The sequence below is a fragment of the Pinus tabuliformis genome, chromosome 5_2 (genome assembly GCF_031772625.1).
Source record: "Pinus tabuliformis cultivar Carrire ecotype Pingquan chromosome 5_2, CPIR1, whole genome shotgun sequence".
NCBI lineage: Eukaryota > Viridiplantae > Streptophyta > Pinopsida > Pinales > Pinaceae > Pinus > Pinus tabuliformis.
The window spans coordinates 1044787913-1044805913 of NC_142306.1; the positions used below are offsets into that span (position 1 = coordinate 1044787913).

General features: G+C 34.7%; 1 pseudogene across 1 annotated transcript; it reads left to right on the forward strand.

The window, feature by feature from the left end:
* The first annotated feature begins 10205 nt into the window (after positions 1-10205).
* Positions 10206-15761, forward strand: LOC149162820 (protein NRT1/ PTR FAMILY 5.2-like; annotated as a pseudogene). Its single transcript, XR_016261594.1, has 5 exons — positions 10206-10333; positions 10584-10786; positions 12116-12393; positions 13358-13626; positions 14806-15761. The product of XR_016261594.1 is annotated as a protein NRT1/ PTR FAMILY 5.2-like (transcript).
* The last annotated feature ends 2240 nt before the right edge of the window (positions 15762-18001 follow it).

An 18001-nucleotide genomic window follows, 5' to 3' on the forward strand; every position in this document is an offset into this window, starting at 1 on the left:
AGTTTGCTCCTATCAGTTAGGATGTTGTTCCTATTATTTAGGAAGTTGTTGAGATTTGGTTGGATGGTATATTCTCTCCAACTAGTTAGCTTCCTTATGGTTTATTTTATTAATTGTGTTATTGTGTCCAATATAGTTTCCACATCTTGAAGCAACGCTTTATGTATTTATATTTGTACCAATATATTGTGGAATAAAGAACTTAGATCATTTTTTGTATGTTCAATAATGTCTACTCTCTAATTTTATAATGGTATCAAAGGAATACTAGATTGATTCCCTCTATGGGTTGGGGAAATCCCATAGAAATGGAGAAATGGAGAATAGAGTGTTATGATCTTGTGTATGATTGGTTTGTCCAAAGCAATATATTGTTTCTTCATCAAACTGTTAAGCAATGGGCCATTGCTATGAGTTTATGTGAAACAAATTTGATATGTGAAGTGGTTATCACTGAGCTATGTGTTAAGCTTAATGTTTATTCTGAATGGTGACAATCATAAGGAAGTAGTTTGAGCATCAAGGAATGGATGATGGGAGGCCTAGTCACCCTACGCGAATGACCCATATGTCGAGAAAGATTTTGTTTGATGTGTACCATTGGTCAGAAATCAGTAGGGTCAACGATTTGATGCAATTGTAGGTCGCACTGGAGTATGAGGTTAAGTGGTATATAACTTGTCCATTTGTCCATCCTTTGGTGTATATGAGCATGTCATCGCTGGTAAAGAAAGGTGCTCTCTCTGTCTATATTTTGAAGAGAATCGTTTCTTTTCATTATGTTTAGCAGATCAAAAAAGAAGAGAAGGTGTTTATTTTTTGTCTTGTAAAATTCATGCGATGTCCTAAATATGGTTGTTTCTCATTGGATGGAGGACTCATGACACCTATTCCACTCTTCCATGGTGCCAAGTTTGGGAAGGTTTCCATTACCACAACATTGCCTCCCAAATCCAAGGAAAGTTGGAAAGACAAATATCCATTTCCAACAATGTGAAGTTTTTGAAAAATTAAATCATTTTGAGAAGAGTGTGACCTTTAATTCACTTGAGGATTGGGTAGAAAACCATATATTGAATCACTTAAATTCTACTGAGAATTCTTGGTAGTCGCAACACCTTTTTACCAAATACTTTCTTGTGAGGGCTAAATTAAGGAAGTCAAAGAATTGGGGGAGCAGTCGCTTGAATTACCAAATGAATATTTAGTTTGTTCAATGTGAGAACTTACGATTCAAGCAATATACCACTATACCAGATTCAAAATATTAAAACAATATACCACTAGCAGTCGATGCCAAACACGTGAGTTGTGTGGCATTATGGATTGATGAATACAATTTCTTACGATGAGAGCAATTGAAGGATTATGAGAAGGATCATTGGATGAAAGAGGTTCCTAGGAATAATGGCGAGTATATCCATGACTCAATCATATTTTTTGTTGTAGTTTATGCATAGGATGCTTGTGCGGGTCTACACCATTGGAAAGTTGATGAGAACTCTACTTGGTGAGTGAAGATGTTCAGATATATTGATGTACATATTCCTGAACTGTACTTTTATAGAGAAAATCTAGCATATGGTGTGATGGGAAAGGGTTGAACTGCACTAGTCGTGGAAGTAGGTGCTTGTTGTCATAGGTATATTTGTTGTTGCAGGAGGCTTGCAAATTTGGAAGTCCGGATAAGGCCAAAGTTTTATTTTTGCATGGTGTGAAGGCAATCCCTTATTCAATGAAGTTACATTAGGTGAAACTAAGAAAAAGTTGAGTTGATGGAGTCCTCAAACATTGAGTTCAACTCTTAGTGACATTGCATTCACCCCTAGCTAACAATTTCTTTAGATTTATTTGGAGTTTGGGAAGACAAACCTGCAAATCGATATGGGAATTATACAATTTTCTAGAATTGATTACAACAATTTCTTACTTGAAAACTCCAAAGAAGAATAAGTTATTGATGGTACTCATAAATTCTTTGAAATCAGAAGTAATTACATTTTGTAGAAATTCTGAAAATTTTTCTACAAATCTACCTCTGAGATCTATGTAGAAAATCTGACTGTAGATTAACTTGATAATGCAATATACCAAAGCAAAATACTATAATCTACTTCTACTATCAAACTTGTGGAAGCTTAAAGATCGAGTTGAATCAGAGTTGAACACATATATCCAAAAGAAGAAGAATCAATGCAAATGAAACACAAAAAATACTCAGGGGAAAGCCTCAACTAAAAACCCCACTATATGTATTATCATACAAGGTGGAAATAGATCAGAATTATACAAAGCCTTAGCTCTCATAGCTAGCCAGCTCTCAGTACAAGCCTCTTGGATGCTCACAGGCAATTAAATCTTCTCACAAGACTTGTCCTCTACCCTCCAAGCCCCTATTTCCTTGCGCAGTTACCTCTGGGATGATCTCCTTCACCCAGTGTAACACTACTCTCACACACTGCTCTAACACATTGCCGGAACTGTGCAATCCTCAAGGAACCTTACCTTGACTGCATGGATGAGTTTCCTTTATAGGAAAACACATGCAACTGATAGTAACATGTCCTTGACATTTAGCTCAACTGGATCTTTCTTAGAATAGACATGCATGAGTTACTGATAAGAGAATCTTCAGTTATTTGGAGTACACTGGTTGAGTGCATGCATGCATCAACTGATTGATAACCCACAATTAGTTCCTTAAATAGTTTGGAACTAATTTAACTATACTTAACTTAGTAAACTAAGCTAACTAATTTCAACTCAAATATAACTCAATCTTATCTCCTTAATTAAGGGATAATCTCCTTAATATAAGGGATAACTGTTTCATGACTGCAGAAAGACTTCTAACTTGAATTTCATCAACTAATTAATCCATAATGAATTAATTAATTATTTCCAAGCAGCTGGTGAGACTAAATTCGAATTTAATTCACATTTTTAATTCAAGGAAAAAGTAAAATTGGAATATTCTGGATTCTATTTTTATCATTTCTTGTTGCTATTTTCAACACTCCCTCTCAACAAGAAAGAAATTCAACTCGATCCCTATCCTGAACCTTTGGAATGTTATGCATGTAACACTTATCTCTATTTTTGTTGCTGCAGCAACTCTAGAAAGAAAAAAGACATCCAACCTGAATGAGAATGATGCCTCTGTCATCAAAGTCTCTAACTACTATTGCATTTGTCGACTGAAAACTATGTGCTTCTGCTGACTCAGCCTTTCTGCATTATTGTCAATCCTTCTCTGCGCTCTTCAGTATTTGACTACTCTAGCCTCTGTCACATTGATCTATGACTGCATCAATCCCACTGATTCCTCCCGCTACTCTGTACTTTGGGATCCCATAGCAAGGTACAATCCATGAGATAAAACCTCTCAATGGACCCTTCCCAATTTCAGCCTTCTTGAGACTATCACTTCACATTGCCTCACCCCACACCTCAAGGTATTGTTGCATGTGATCCCTCTGCCCACTTCTCCAATTGTGCCTCCTCCACAATTGCCTAAGATTTCTTCTGGGACTGCATGTTGAGAGGTAATTTACTCTCCCTCTTAACCACCAAGTCTCTAACATTTGCCTTGCTCCTCAAGGCTTTGCATGCATCTTGAACCTCAAGAGCATACAAGTTCTTGACTCGTGAACCGATCTATTTCACCTGTCTCGTGGTGATGTGTCTAAGGAAAACCTTTCCATTACTGAAGACAACATTGTAGCCTTTGTCCTCTAACATTGCGACTGATACCAAGTTCTTCTTCAGTCCAGGCACACACTTCACATCTGTCAAGGTGATAACAGCTCCATGCTCCCTCTAAAAAGCAACCGTGCCCACTCCTAAAAACACTAAACCTTTTGTCGTCACCCATCTCTATGCGCATCTTGAGGTCTTTCTCCTCCAAGGTACTGAATAAACTTTTATTGCCGGTCATGTGGAATGAGGCTCCACTGTCAAGATACCAACCACAACCCACCATTGATGACACCATGCATGTGATGAGGATGAAGTCCATTTCGAACTAAGAGGTTAATGCCTCACCTTCCGGTCCTTTCGAGGATCCCTTCTTGGACTTCTTCGATGGAAAATTAGTCGCATAATGACCCATCTCGTGACAATTAAAGCATCTCACTTTAGACTTGTCAACCTTCTTCCCTCCATGAGAAAAATTCGATTTGGAATGGGATGCCTTCCCCTTCCCTTTCCTTGCCTTAGTTGCTAAGGCCAGATTTTCCTCATCATCATCCTTGGATGAAGGACCATCTCTTGTGCAACTCTTGATCTCCTCCTGCATGAGATCCGACCACAGTCGTTCCCAATCCGGCAATTTCTCCCTTCCATTCATAGAGTCCTGGTAACTATTCCAGCTCTTTGGAAGGCCAAGGAGAGCGAGGCTCACCATATCATCATCGGCAATAGTTATTCCCACACTTCCAAGCTCATATATACAAGTGGTGAGTTTTTTCAGATATGTGGAAATAGTATCGTCGTTCTCCATCTTGATTCTTCGAAGCTTATCCTTGAGTGCCAATTTTCTCTGGTCGCTACTGTTCTGGTAGAGGTCATTCAATGTCTTCCACATTGAATATGGAGTATCCTTCCCGTGGAGAGTCGAGACAATATGGTCTTGAACTCCATCAAGGATGATCTGTCTCGCCCTCGCCACACACTTCTTCAACTCAGCCAACTCTTGTGCATTATTTGAACCTGGGTTTGGGATTTCTTGATCAATCAAATCCTTCAAGTCGTTGTCTTCTAATACAGCCTCCATGCGATCTTTCCATGCTATGTAATTCAAGTTGCCTTCCAAGGCATACTTGAGTCTCAATCCATAGAACGCCATTGGCCAACCTTGAAGTATGATAAGAATTCGATTTGCACCTGTAACCCTGAAATTAAAACTTCCAATTCTCTTCTCCATATACTATTCACAGCTCCGATAAACTCAGCTCTGATACCATGTAGAAATTATGTAAATTCTCTACAAATCTACCTCTGAGATCTATGTAGAAAATCTGACTGTAGATTAACTCGATAATGCAATATACCAAAGCAAAAATACTATAATCTACTTCTACTATCAAACTTGCGGAAGCTTAAAGATCGAGCTGAATCAGAGCAGAACACATATAACCAAAAGAAGAAGAATCAATGCGCATGAAACACAAAAAATACTCAGGGGAAAGCCTCAACTAAAAACCCCATTATCTGTATTATCATACAAGGTGGAAATACATCATAATTATACAAAGTCGTAGCTCTCACAGCTAGCCAGCTCTCAGTATAATCCTCCTGGAGGCTCACATGAAATCAAAGCTTCTCACAAGACTTCTCCTCTGCCCTACAAGCTCCTATTTCCTTGCGTAGTTACCTCTGGGATGATCTTCTTCACCCAGTGTAACACTGCTCTCACACACTGCTCTAACACGTTGTCAGAACTACGCAATCCTCAAGGAACCTTACCTTGACTGCATGAATGAGTTTCCTTTATAGGAAAACACATGCAACTAATAGTAACTTGTCCTTGACATTTAGCTCAACTGGGTCTTTCTCAGAATATACATGCATGATTTTTTGATGAGAGAATCTTCAGTTATCTGGAGTACACTCATTGAGTGCATGCATGCATCAACTGACTAATAACTGACAATTAGTTCCTCAAATAGTTTGGAACTAATTTAACTGGACTTAACTCAGTAGACTGAGCTAATTAATTTCAACTCAAATAGAACTCAATCTTATCTCTTTAATTAAGGGATAATCTCCTTAATTTAAGGGCTAACTATTGCATGACTGCAGAAAGACTTCTAACTTTAATTTCTACAACTAATTAATCCATAATAAATTAATTAATTATTTCCAACTAGTTGGCGAGACTAAATTCCAATTTAATTTACAATTTTAATTCAAGGACAAATTAAAATTGGAATACTCTAGATTCTATTTTTATCATTTCTTGTTTGACTTCCTATGACTTTTCAACTTACATGACTCTTTACATTCCATGTGTGTACTTTGCACTTCCACTTTACAATATATTTTGAATACAATATACATGATCCACAATAGTGATGTGGGATATGACCACCCATGTAATGACATGACATGACATTGCTGACATGGACTACTTAATGATGTCGTAATGTCAAGTCACCATTGCTGCTAAGTGTTGGATGTCTTCTTGAAGATGATTTCTCTTCACCTTTGGATGGCTTGGTGATGCGAAATATTCAATGATATCCAATCTTGGATAGTCGTCACAAACTATTGTCCCTTTGCTTTCTCTTGATTGATCAACTTGTAAGCTCAGCTATAAGAGAGTCTTTAGGCATTCTTACCTCCTTCTTCTCCTTCTTGATCATCTTGCCATGACATGATAGGGTACCTTTTCCTGCAATTCACTCATGATGAGACGACATCAATCTGAAAACTCCCTAGTCTAAGATGATGCATTTTGATACACCAATTGAACATGGAACAAGTGACAAGATGGGAAGAGGGACTCAGTGACTGCACATTGCACAGTTCCAACAACCAGGGTAAAATCTTGAGCTCTGAGACTATACAGTGCACAGCTCAGGTAGGCTTGAAGGACAAGATTACGCAGTTTCCAGAGCTAGTGGAGACAGGTTGAGGGAATGAACACTGGGAGAGCCAACTACGCAATTTTGGGAGTCAAGGGAGGTTGGGCTACTGCGCAGGTGCATAGTTCAAGGACTCACGGGATGATATTGAGGCTTAAGGATGTGGAGTGTGTAGTCTAAGCTGGGCTGGAGGGCATGATTGTGCAATTCTAGAGGTCAAGGTTGGGGCTTGGGCAAAGAAACTACACAGTGCAACAATCTTGGGAGATAGGAATTGTGCATTGCACAATACCAAGTAGCAAGATCGTAGCTATAAGGCTAATACTGTGTAGTGCATAGTTCACGAGAAGTCCATGGAGACTAGATTGATCGATTGGGAAGTTTTTCCAAAAATGGCTAAGTGTGGGATCGATGAGATGGGTGATGAATTTTGATTGTGATCACACACTTAAAATACTTTGCCGACATGACACCATATATCATCTGAACATATGAACAAATAATTTCCCTCTATGTGACAACTTTACGGCAAGTTACGACAAGTGCGACACTGAAGATGGACTTTGGGATGACCGTGATGACACTTGTGTGATAGTGCTCAAAACTTTGTGCATGAGTGTGACAAATGTTTACATAGTTAGAAAAACTCATATACATGAAGAGAGACTTTTGAAACCATCAAAATAAGCTTGTAAACATTGCGCGATGACCAAACATGCCAAAAGACAATAGTTAATCCAACATGAAAAGGCGAACAAAAAACGACAAGAAATCTCACGAAATAAGCTCTAATGTTTGTGAAAACAATGTACAAGGCCAAGGAAGGCTCGAAAATTGAGTGTAAGCCAAAACTTTGGAGGGTGTTGTAGTAGCTACAACAGATTGAGATGGATAAATCTTGTATCTAGACTACTTACCTAGATATCTAGTGAGTACAATAGATGGCACTTATGTATCTCGATAAATGGAAGTGGATCCATAGGATGACTAGTTACTCAATCTTCATGACTAAATTGATCTTAGATCCTAGAGTGCACCAACTTCCCGGTTTATCTAAGTTATCAAGACTATCTTTGTTTTCAAGTTGTCTTGTGATTACAATTCCTTAGGTGAAAAGAGCAACATGGACACTTTCTAAGGTGGAAGTGATTTTCATTTTTCTTGCTTGATAAATCCAAGTGTTGGTTGCAAGTTGAATTTTTTGAGTGGAATGATGAGGTTTCATTAGAGAGGATAGAAGGGTCCTCGATACAAAAAAAGATATTTAGAGTTTGGCCCTAGGAAAGCATGTCATGGTTCCTATTGAAACATTATGGAAATAGAGAGTATTTTTTGTGGCAACAAAAAAGGTTGAATGATGATGTACAACAAAGGTAAATTGTGTGAATGCTTGAAATAAAATAGACATTTGACCATGTTGTAATGTGATCCACATGTTGTAGCAAGTCTATAATATCATGTTTAAGTTGATGTATTAGTCCTTGAAATTTTTTGTACATGTTACCTTCATGAGATGTGTTGTATCTGCCTCTATATAACATGAAAAGCACATATCATTGTAATAGTTGGATAGGCATGCATACCCCTTTATCATATGCCCATTATAATGAATTTCTCTACTTTAGTTCAATAACTTCTATTAGGGAGTTATTTAACACTCTAAGGAATGGGCCATGTGTTGGCTAGGTACACTTGAGTGGACCATATTAGTTGTATGCTCTATTAGGTGAAGTTTTATATTCAGGGGGAGTTCACCAAGAAGCTTAATGAACCATGTATGTGAAGAACATCCTACTAGACTAGCGGTTGCAATAGTGAGGTATCCATGAATTTCGATGGAGGATTGTTCCTTTATATGAATGTCAACAATTTGGTGATGTTTGTAAGATCCTAAACGATTAAATTTTCAATAGATATGGTACATTATAGTGTCCTAAAAATGCTTCAACATAGAACATGAAAGAAAAAGGGATGTGAGAAAGAACAATGAAACCACTTATTTATAGTTTAAATCTAAAAATGTTACATGTCCATACAGGTAAAACTGAAGCACATGTGAATGGCATGCATGATTTCTCATCAAATAACTAAGCTAAAATATGGAAGCACTCTTGTGAATCCTAGATGGATCCACCCAACATAGATCACTGCGTGGTTTTTGTCGTGTGATCAAACTAGAACTGACCAAGCCAATTTCTCAAGAAAGAACGATAAGATATACAAACTCAGGATGCCCCAAATTCCTAGCTCTTGTCCCCTTTTATAGGCTTGATGGACTTTGTAGAAACCTTATTTTATTGTTTCCCTAAAAAAACAAAGGTGAATAGCATGGGCAAATTAGCATGGGAAAATACCATGGTAAATATCACGGGTAGATTTTGTCCATATTGACCATATTAAGAAAAGGGAATATTACAATGTTTGCATGATCGAGGTACAAGGTGAAAATGCTAGGTTGGATGAGAGGTAGACTTTGCTGCTTATAAGGATTTTAGTTTGTAGTTATGCATTTTTTGCATGAAGGAAGATGTTCAAGACCTTAGCCGATGAAGGTTATGGGAAGTAGTTGTTAAGGGGGATTGTTAGAACATGTAACTATTACTTGTCATGAATGTGTGATCATATATTTAATTATTGAACTATTGGTGATTGTTGGTAAAATTCTAGTCTCTACTAGGAGTCTCTTCCTATTAGTTAGGAGGTTGTTGAAGCCTAGTAGGATGAGAGATGCTCTCCAACCATTTAGCTTCCTATATTGACTATGGTTGAGATATTGTCTAAAATATGTGATCGTCTCCAAGATAGTTTCCCTACCTTGAGATAGCATTTCATATATTTGTATTTGTATAATTACATTGTAGAATAGAGTGCTCTAGGCATTTTTTTGTGTGATAAATAGTGTCTATTCTGGTATTTTATCATGTGGGTCAATGGACCTATCTATACACAAGAATTTGACTGCTAAAATCTACTAATACATACATACCCTACCCCTAACTTGTAAATTCTTAAAAAGAAACATAAGCTGTGAGTCATTTAAATGAATTTATTCTTAATTTTGTTATTACTAATACTTTATATAATAAAATGATAAATTTCAAATAAACTTCTCATTTTTTTCTTAAATTTTATAAATCTATATTGTATTTACTAATTTTATTTATATGGGTTAAAATTATTTATATAAAATTGTTTTCCAAAATGTTTTGATTATCTCTCTTTTATTTTATCTAATAAAATAAATGTTTAATAACTAAACTTAAGTACGTGGTTCAGTATCAAAATTAATAACAATGAAAGTGATGACAATAAAGTTAAAATCATACTGACTTCTCAGCAAATCGGGCTAGACGATATCCGTACCGTGGCAACAATTCGGCCACAATTTTTTAGTCAAAACAAAGCAATCTAGGAATCTGATCCGATCACTTGAAAGCATAATTGGAGGAAGTTTCAACAATTATTGATGTTATTGCAAGCTATATCGGAATGTCTGTAAGCACTAGATTGAAAGAGAGGAACTTTATAAGCAGGAGCCAACACTATGAAGTTTGTGGTGACCATCACTCATCAAAGCTCGTAGGCTGATTAATGCAAGCTGCATATAGCAGTTGGATAAGAACTCCAAGAGAGCTCTATCATGGAGTCTGAAGGATTAATTGCCATGGATGGCTCTGTCGATCTCAAAGGCAGGCCCGTTCTCAGGTCCAAAACTGGAAGATGGAAGGCTTGTTCCTTCATAGTTGGTAAGATTTATATGCAATGCAGTGGTCTGTTTCACTTACATGCTTTCTGCTCATCAAACAATAATTGCCAATACGTTTTTCTTATTACTGAATACAATTTTAATGTGCTATGAGTCTTCTGTGATTGATTTCTTGTTCACAATTTGTGACGAGTCACATTTCTGGTTGGGAATCAGAAATTGGTGTTTAATTTCTTGTTGGCGGCTTAATTTGTAAATATTGACGGATTAACACTGTTTAAACATGACAGCGTATGAGGTCTTTGAAAGGATGGCTTACTATGGGATTGTCTTCAATTTAGTGATTTACCTAACGACTAAGCTGCATGAAGGAACTGTGACCTCTAACTGGTCTGGTACAGTTTGGATCACCCCTGTCATCGGCGCATATATTGCAGACACTCACTGGGGACGCTATTGGACATTCACAGTGTTTTCATTTGTTTATATACTGGTCTGCAACTTGTCTCTCATATTCCATCCATAGTTTTGACTATCTAAACACATTTTCTTTTCATCTGGTCATCATATTTGGAATATATAAGTTTTTTTACAACACTATTTTAGTTGGAGAAATTTTAAGAATGAAAAATTATTTTAATTTTATGTAATCTTTATATAAAAACAATTCCATAATATAAATTATGGGCCAATAATTTTTAGAAAAAATGAAAATTAAATATTTTTTTAAACATAAAAAAATTAACCCAATTACAAATATTAACCCCTTAAAATTTTACCATATTTTAATTTTTGATGCTGAACATTCAATAACGGACATCTTGTTGTTTCAAAATCGATGGATAATGGACGTTGCTTACCTAGCAAGTGGGTGGAGGAGAAAAGGTGTACATTTGAGGCGGCTCAGAAACTATAGAGTCCAAACGAAGTCAAATTGGATTGTCAAAATGGGTGGAAGGTGAGAAGAGAATATATATATATATATATATATTTCATAAAGATTGAATTTGAAATCCACAAAATGCGATTTTATTTTTACATTAAAATTAATATTTTTTTACTGTTTAATGGAATATATATAGAAAATACCGCTTTATGAAACAATTATTTATTTAAAAGATAATTTTCATTTATTTGTATTTTTTTATTTAATAATGTTTAACAGTTATTTATTTGAGTTAATAATAAGCCAGTTGTTTTTGGTGAGATTTTTTAAAAGTTTTATAGGTGGGTTTTACTGGTCTAATTTTTCTAAAATTTCACAGAAATTTATTGAAACTACAAGCTTGAATTTATTGAAATCACAAGCTTGATAGATAACCCTTGCATAATCTAAGTGCTCTTAAAGTTTTTCAAATTTTTCAACCTGCTAAATCCATATATACAGTCAAAAACCAGTTTAAATAACACAAATCAAGATTTCACCTCAAATTTTTCGGAGAAAATCTAAAAATCACACTAAAAACAATCCAATAACAAAAATTTATATAGTATAAATTATTTTGATCAAATATTTATAAATCTATTACACTAAAATTTTAGAATCAACTTTTTGGGCAGCATGGGTCATCATCAAGATTGAAAGACGAGAAATAAACATATAAGTCGATAGCGAGGAAATTCTCATCTTTTAATCTTGATGGTGAGCCTGGCTCGAAAAGTAAATTCTTCAGTGTGATGCGAGGAATTTCTCATCTTTTAACCTTGATGATGAGCCTCGCTCAAAAAGTAAATTCTTCAGTGTGATGGATTCAAAAATATTCAAGCAAAACAGGTAGCGTCTAAGTTCATTTACGTAGTTACCTGTTGTTATATTTGACAGGGGATGGTGATTTTAACATTGGCGGTTGCGTTGCCATCTCTGAAACCACAAGAATGCCAACCAAGCTCCGACATATGTAAGAAAGCTTCCAGCCTTCAGGTTGGGATTTTCTACTCTGCTTTGTACGTTCTCGCCGTGGGCACTGGCGGTACAAAGCCCAACATCTCCACCATAGGTGCAGATCAGTTCGATGAATTTGATCCCAAAGAGAAGCTTCAGAAATCCTCTTTCTTCAATGGGTGGATATTTACTGTGTTTTTGGGAAAGCTGTTTGCAGCATAGTTACCAAATTCGAATTCGAATACGGATACGAATTCGATTCGATTAGGAAAAAATTCGACAATGTAAAATTTGATAAGAGAAAAATTAGACAATATACATTTTATAAAGACTAACAATTTTTTATTTTTTTTCAAAAAAAAAAAAAAACTAAAATGAATCTTTCCTCACTTGATACTTTGAATAATGTGGTACTTATTTCTAATATTAATCTTTTATGTCTATTTAAAATTATCTAATAATGAAAGAAAAAATGCATCAAACAAAATTTATTAGTATTGTAAATTTGAAAAACTTGTAAGTCAAATATAATAATATAAATAACAAAAATTCAAACCTGATATTTATATAAAAATTAGATATTGAATATTAAAATTAAGTTTCAGATGATCAACACAGATCAGAAAACTTATATCTCAATCTCTTTCTTCAAATCACAATTTATTCAATAATAAATATGGAAAAATTAATCTCTGAACCCTTTAAATTAAATTCTAATTCCATACCAATAATCCTAATAAACCACTATTATCCAATTTACTCATAATTACCATTTAAATAAAAATAAGAAAAACTATTTTGAAATTTTATAATTTTTTTAATATATAACTTACCCTTCTCTTTGAACTTTTTAATACTAAAAATTTCTATCACATTATTGAATACAAAAATTATTATTTTTCGATTTAGATCTATTTTACATTGCATGCTTGTGAATTGATTCGAAGGGCCCTGCCCTATTCTCAGCGTCTCCGCTAATAATGGCAAGACGACCGATTGGAAGATCATAAGAACCCGCAGTTTTCAGCGTCTTCGCTAATAACGGCAAGACGACCGATTGGAAGATCATAAGAACTCGCAAACTTTGGGCATTGTTCACATAAATGGAATCCATAAACTAAAAACTCCGTACCGTATTAAAACGCTAATCGAATCGTACCGACGAATTTTTTGGGCCGATACGGCCGAACTTGGTAACTTAGGTTTGCGGATAGTTTTCACCGTAGGTTATGCGATTCCCACGGCGTGATTCATTATATCTCTCGTACTCCATTTTACAGACACAAAGTACAGAATGGAAATCCATTCAATCGGATGGCTCAGGTAATTATTGCAGCAGTTCGTAAATGGAAAGCTAATGTGCCATCAGATCCCACCAAACTTGATGAGATTGACCCCAAAGAGTATGCTGCTAAAGGCAGATTGCCCATTTCTCATACTCCGGTTTTGAGGTGAGTTCAACAAGGACTAAATGTAATTTTCATTTTGATTATTTTTTAGTAGACAAACCCTGGTTGAAATTATTGAAATCAATCATCTTTAATTTTTTTTTTTTTTTGGGTCTCCTTTGTTTTTTTGAAACTTCGATAATATTACAGTCACAACCATCTTTATTGTTTTAAAGTCATTTTTATGTTAGAAGTGTTAGCATCATTTCTCATGTTGTTTTTTCTATAGTATTATTTTTATAATAATAATATAATTAGTTTAATAAGTTATTATTATTATAACATAATTAATTTTTGTTTTCATGAAATGTATTTAGTTTTAGTATTCATATATTTGGTGTATAGTGGGCCTAATGGTTAAGAGTATGTATGCCTTCGTAGACTTAGTAGTCAAATCGCTGCGCGGAGGTGGGTCCCTTGTCCCACAAACAATGGGGTCTCATACACCAACTTGGTGTGTGGCTTGGCTGTGACCTTAAAATGGATATTATTATTATTATTATTATTATTATTATTTATAATATTATTTATAGGGTTTATAATATTAATTTTTGAGTTTAATATAAAAGTCTTGAGTTTATAATCATGGTTAATGATGATCCAATGTAACGTTATTCTAAAGATTATCTCAATATGAAAATTAACTATGGTCAACCATTATCAATTGTGGTAAATCATGATCCAATATCACATTGTGACAAAAATTATTACCATATAAAAATCAACCATAGTAAACCACATTTTATATTATAAATCTTTAAATTTAACCTAAATAAATTATAAAAAAACAATATTTATTTAAAAAATAATAATTATAACAATAGATTAACAATAATTACAATAATTAATAATAATAATATTTTTATTATAATAACTATTTTTGTAATATTATTATTACTATATATTTATCAATATAAATATTAATATCAAATCTATACTATTAGTGTTTACTTATTGTTTTTCAAAAGACTTTTACTAATGTAATTGATACTAATTTATATATATATATATAGATTCTTACGTTTCTCTATTCACTCAAAAGAAATGACATATTTTTCTATCCAGGTTTATACAAATTAATTTTCCCCTAACTTCACTGCACTATTATTGATTCTGAATTTCCTTTTTCTACCTCACAGATTCTTAGACAAAGCAGCTTGGTTTCCTTTTTCTACCTCACAGATTCTTAGACAAAGCAGCTACCAAGGGTGGTTCAACCAGTCGATGGAAGCTGTGTCCTGTAACCCAAGTAGAAGAAACCAAGCTGATGCTCAAAATGCTTCCAATTTGGGTCCTTTTGTTCATACCAAGCACCTTGAGTTCCCATTTAACCACACTATTCGTAAAGCAGGGAACGACAATAAACAGACATATGGGTTCTCATTTTCAAATCCCTGCAGGCTCGCTCACATCATTTTTCGCTTTGTCAATGGTGGTGTCCATTATAGTCTACGACAAAGTGTTAGTCAGGATTTTCCGAAGATTCACGGGAAACCCCCGAGGCATCACGATCTTACAGAGGATGGGTATTGGCATCTTCGTCCACATGGTATGCATGGCAGTGGCTTCCATAACCGATGTGAAACGGATCAGTGTTGTGAAAGCTCACGGTTTTGAACGTGACAGGAAAGCAGTATCCCCACTCACTGTTTTCATTTTACTTCCTCAGTTTTTGTTGGGAGGCATAGCAGAAGCCTTTCTTGAGACAGCAAAGTTAGAATTCTTCTATGATCAGGTGCCCGAGAGCATGCAGAGCATAGGAACTGCATTATATTGTAGTACATTAGGGATGGGGGGTTTTTTAACTACTCTTTTTCTGAAAGCTACAGCTAAGATCAGTGGAAGAAAGGACCACACCAGCTGGGTCTTGAACAATCTGAATGCATCTCGTATTTATTACTATTATGCATTCAGGGCTATTCTTAGCTTTGTAAATTTTATGTTCTTCCTAGTTGTCTCTCGGCTGTACGTTTACAAGAGAGAAACCAACGAGGCATTTAGCAACGACAGCCATATTGTATATCCAGGTACAGTAACAACGGAAGGTCATGAGCTGCCTGTGGATATCAAAGGTGGCGCAGAGGAAATGGAGATGAGGAAGGTAATAAACAACGTTGATCCATCGAGGGAAGTATAAAAACCACTGGCTGGATGATGCAGGAATCTATGGAAGTATAAAAGCCACTGGCTGGATGATGCAGGAATCTATGGAAGTATAAAAGCCACTGGCTGGATGATGCAGGAATCTATGATATATATATATATAGAACAATAATATTATGTCGGTTTCATGGCGATCATTAATATTTGTAAAATACATGCTATTGGACATGCAAGTTTTCAAATGTCAATGTGATTGAAATACCCTGTCTGGTTAGTCTTTATTTTATTTCCTATGAAGATATGAAATTGGAGTTAATAAATTGTTGGACACTTTCTGGTAAGTAATGCAGAACAAGGTTGCCCGACAGGAAGAAGGAATGGCTTTTTTTTTGAAATGGAATATGGTTTGCCGGTTAAAGTAAATATGAAGCTTATGTTTATGCTCAAAATGATGTCCTCCTATGGGCCTGACCTCGTATGCCAGAAAGAAGGGCAAAGTAGGTCAGTGAATAATGTTGAAAACAAGAAGGGCAAAGTAGGTCATTGAATAATGTTGAAAACAATATTTATATTGGTTAACTAGCCCTCAAGTCTTATCCTCCATTAGCATATCGGACAATACCTTTGCAATGTCGTGCACTTCGTACTCTTCAGCTAGTAAACATGCTAATTAATCCTTAAAACGTTGTACTCATGGAAAATTTGAAAAGACTGTATATCGTTTATCACGGTATGTTTCTTAGTTTCTTAGTTTTGGAGTTTTTTTATCCGTATTAAAATTTGGAGTTGTTTTTAGTGTGATATTTTGGATTTTTTGGTACTAGAATTTGGTGGAAAAATTTGAGGTGAAATTTTGATTTGTGTTATTTAAACTAATTTTTTAACTATACAAATAGATTCAGCTCCCTCAAGACACCTAAGGCACTTCGAATGCACAGGATTACCCAACCAAAAAAACCCACCATAAAAATTTCTAAAAATTCACACTAAAAACAACTCATTAATTCATTAAACTCTGTATTTCTCTTGGCCTTAGAACTTGTTATCACCTCTAACATTCAACCCATAATCATCATCATCATCATCAGCAGAAGTCTCTTCACTTTACTTATCATAATGGGCATCTATGGGAAGTTACTTATCATAACACTTATGGGCATCTATGGGAAGTGGGAGGGTTGATCATTAATTAAATGGAAATTTTGAAGTTTTAGTTATATATTTATTATATATTAACGATTAGATTTTCATCATAATTAAATTCATAAATTATATTTTATAAAATAATTGAAATAAATTATTTAAATTAAATATGAAAATGATAAAATTAATATAATATAGTCTGATTTGTAGATAAAATGATTTTTTTTTAATTGTTTACTTTTCTATTTTTTTGGAAATTTAATTATATAATTTCAAGCAAATTTGTGAGTTGTTATTATTTAAAATATATTTTTTAAAAATCTGACTAAACAATTATACAAGTTCAAGCAAGCTTGTGATTTGTTATTATTTAAATTACATTCTTGAATGATTAAATACATTGTTATAATTTTTCAATGAAATATGCCTAAATATTCATAATAGTATATACAGATGAAGGTTAAGATTTAACTCCCCTAAACTGATGTTGATCACTGATTCTCAAAGTATTCGAAAATACTGATTCTCAAAGTATTCGAAAATAAAACAAACATAAATGCGGTCAAATAATTAACAACACCCATATCCATCAAATTCTCAAATATTCTTAAAAAAATACCCTCATACCCTAGGCGCACCAAGGGATCCATGAAATTCATTTCACTTTTGTACTTTTGGCAATTTATGACATTTTTGTCAACGTAGTTAGACTTCTGCACACCTAAATCCAATGGAGTGATTCCATTTTTGGCCAACATCCACATTTAACAAATATTATTGCAGAATCGACGTATATGGCGGTGCTGGGCCCATGATACCTTCGTCGCTCCTTGTTTTACTTGGCCTTCCACAGCTTTCACCTCTCCGATGGTAATAGCTTTGAAATATGTTCCGTCCTTATGAGGGTGGAATGATAAAGATATAATAAAGTTAAAAATAATTAATATTATTTTGTATTAATGGAGAAAATGGTTACATTGTTGTAACGTTCTCCCTAGTTTAGGATTACTCCCTAAAGTTTAGGGGTTTCGGTGCAACTTCCTAATTCCTAGCATTGTATTTAATGATGTAATCTTTCATTGATGAATGAGAGAGTGTATGAGAGTGATCTCTCTGTTTTGTGAGTGTAGTC